This window comes from Octodon degus, unplaced genomic scaffold (genome assembly GCF_000260255.1).
Source record: "Octodon degus isolate 3935 unplaced genomic scaffold, OctDeg1.0 scaffold00126, whole genome shotgun sequence".
Taxonomy (NCBI): domain Eukaryota; kingdom Metazoa; phylum Chordata; class Mammalia; order Rodentia; family Octodontidae; genus Octodon; species Octodon degus.
This window is the reverse complement of record NW_004524702.1, coordinates 7,968,305-7,971,481: the sequence shown is the minus strand read 5'-3', so window position 1 is coordinate 7,971,481 and position 3,177 is coordinate 7,968,305.

Genomic DNA, 3,177 nt, shown 5'->3' with positions numbered 1-3,177 from the left:
CCCCCTTCCTCACCATTTCTACCTCAGAAGTAGGAGATGTACTCTCAGATTAGCCCCATGGGTTTGAACAATGCAGGCGAAGCATCCTGGCTTTTTGGTTGCTGTAGTTTTTATCTGAAATGTCTCCCAAAACTCACATGTTGAAGGCTTGGTCCCGGCTGTGGCACCATGCAGGGTGATGGGAGCTTGAAGGGGTATGGCCTGGTGGGAGGTTAGGCCACTGGGCACAGCCTTTGAAGGAGTTGGTGGGATTCTAGTCCTTTTCTCATTCTCTGCCTCTCTGTCGCCATGAGGGAAGCTGCGGCTTCTGCCATGTACACCCACCATGATGTATTATGGCACCACAGGCCTAGAAGCCCTCAGCCAGCTGACCATGAACTGTAACTGTAACCAGAATAAAAACTTTTGTCTTCCTAAAATGAGTATCTCAGGCACAGTGAGTATCTTGGTCAGTGATGGAAACCTAACTGAATACTCTGAATTGTTGAAGTCTATCCCATATGACAAAAAACAATCACAAATTACCCACACCTGACTTCAATGTTTTTAAAATGTTACCAAATATCTTATTTAAAGATCTCTTTGGATAGTTACACATATGTAAAGAAAATATGTGTTATGATTTCCCCCCTTACCATGATTGCTTTGTGGGCTTCTCTTCTTTGTAACCATTTTATGGTTTTAGAATAAAGTACAGTGAACAGTATGTGTATTTTTCTCTCCTCTTGCTAAGATAAAATTTTTAATATTTTTGTTCATGAATAAGATCAGCTCATAATTTGATTTGGTTCTTGTAATGGTGTGGACTTTAAATGTCCCCCAAAACTTCACATGTTGAAAGTTTGGCTCTCAGCTGATGGTGCCGTGGGAGTAGTGGAAACTCTAGCAGGGGAGGTCTTGTTGAAGGAAATGTCGAGGAAGGGGCCTGGACAAGGAAAATATCAACGCCTTGGAGTAAGGACCCTCATTTCTGTAGACTGTGGCATTTAGAGCTGATTCAAGAGACTCGGGTATATCAGATACCACCATAATGCCCAATAAGTCACTACTGCTTGCTTTCAAAGGGTATGTTTTGTCTCTTGGCCATCTCACTCTCTCTCACTCTCTCTGCTTCTCCTGCCTGCTGTTCCTCTGCAGGGTTTCTCCCCACCACGGTCTAAAGATCTGTAGTCAGGCAATCACTGACTGAAACCTCAGGATATGTAAGCCTCTCTTTATTATAAACCTCTCTTTATTAAGTTGTTTTCCTCGGGTACTTGGTCACAACAAAACAGCTAACAGATTTCCTCTTCAGATTCTGAAATTAATCATTTTGTCTTTATAAAATAAGTTAGATGATGTACAATGTGTACATACAAACATTTACATACATTTGAAGTTTGCATAATAGGGCTCTTTCTCTTGTTTTTTGAAAATTTGGAAATTTTTCATAAAGTCATACCCAACGACAAGGCTTTTGTCATGAAAAGAGCTTCTTATTTCCAGCTATCCGATCTGTTCCACTGATTTACATTTTCATAAGTGCCCGAAATTTACTTGCCTTTACACAGTAATAACATTCATTCAGGACCAGGAGATAGCTCAGTAGAATAAGCACCTGCCTGGCAAGCGCTAGGGCCTGAGTTCAATCCCCAGTACCACAAAAACAAAACAAAGAGCAGTCTTTCACATGCCTAATCCTTGTTGTTGTTGTTGTTCTTCTTCTTCTTCTACTTCTTCTTTTTAGGAACACAGAGACTGAACTCAGGCCCTTGCTCTTGCCAGGCAAGCACTTATTCTACTGAGCTATCTCCCCAGTCCCTCCAAATCCTTGTTCTTATTTCTATACTTACTATATTTTCCTTTCTTCTTGCCTTCTAGTCTTTTTATTTAAAAAAAAAAAAAACTTTTTCAATATACTGTGCCAATCTGATCTTCTGTTTTCTTCAAACTGGGAATTGAACGTAGGCCCTTGTGCATGTTAACGAAGTACTCTACCACTAAGCTACACTGCTGGTCCATTCTTCTTTTGTTTATGTATCTTCTAATTTTTTTTTTTTTTCTATTCTTGACTACTACCATTTCCCTCGCTAAATATTTTCAGTAGACTCCTACTTCACATGCTCATTTATTTCTAGTTGATTAAGGTGTTCAGAATGATCTCTTTCTCCAGTACCTGGTTTGCATGCGGCTCCCTTAGGTAACAATTCAGTGGTTAAGACCGGAGTTAGGCTGTGCTACAGCTGGAGTTTGAAAGGCGCAGTATGTTGAAGGCATGGTTGCCAGTCTGCAAGCCTGCTGCAGGGCAGGAGAACCTTGAGAGATGGAACCCAGTGGAAAGAGCTTAGTCACCGGAGAATGCCTTGATGGGAACCCTGCAATCACGACTCCTCTTCCTTCCCTTTCTTTTCCTTGCTGGTCGTAATGAGACAAACAGTCCTCCCCCACCAAGCACTGCTGCCTGTTCTACTCTGTTGCCACAGGCCCACAAAGGAGGGCCAAGCAAAGCAACCGTCCGCTGAAACTTCTGGAACCCTGATCCAGAAGAATCCTTTCCTCCCTTGAAGTTGATGACCCCAACTGTTTTGTTAGAGACAGAAAGTTGTCTCACTTGGTGTTTGGCCTGGGTTCAAATCCCAGCTTCAGGTCCGCCCAGATCTGATATCTTGAGCAAGTTGCTCAAGTTCCCTGTACCGTCAGCTTCTTTATATGTGAGGTGGAGGTGGTTACTAAGACCTACCTCCTCGGGTATTTTTGTGAGCATTGTGTGAGATTATGTGAGCATTTAAGATAGCACTTGGCACAGTGCAGGCTTTTTACAAATGTTAGCATGCTACGTGTCAGCGGGTTTATTTTTAAGTAGAAAGTATAAAATACCTAGTTCTTTTCGAAAGAGTACTCAGAGAGAAGAGGCATTTCTGGTGAGAGTTAGGGTGAAAGAGAAGCTCTGGTCTTGTGGGCTGATCTCTGAGTGAAAGGTGGAAGAGGGTGTCTGACCCCAACCTGACCTCTGGGTTTCCAGCTGGAAAAAAATCACATAAATTGCCTTCATAAACTCATATTTGAACCAGTCGCACAAGCAAAAACCCTGTAATTGTAACCTCTGCCAATATCAGCCATGAAATTTCATCTTCAGTCTCCCTTTCCCCTGTTTAAACACAAATAAATTTCATTAAGATGCATATGATTAAGAAGATA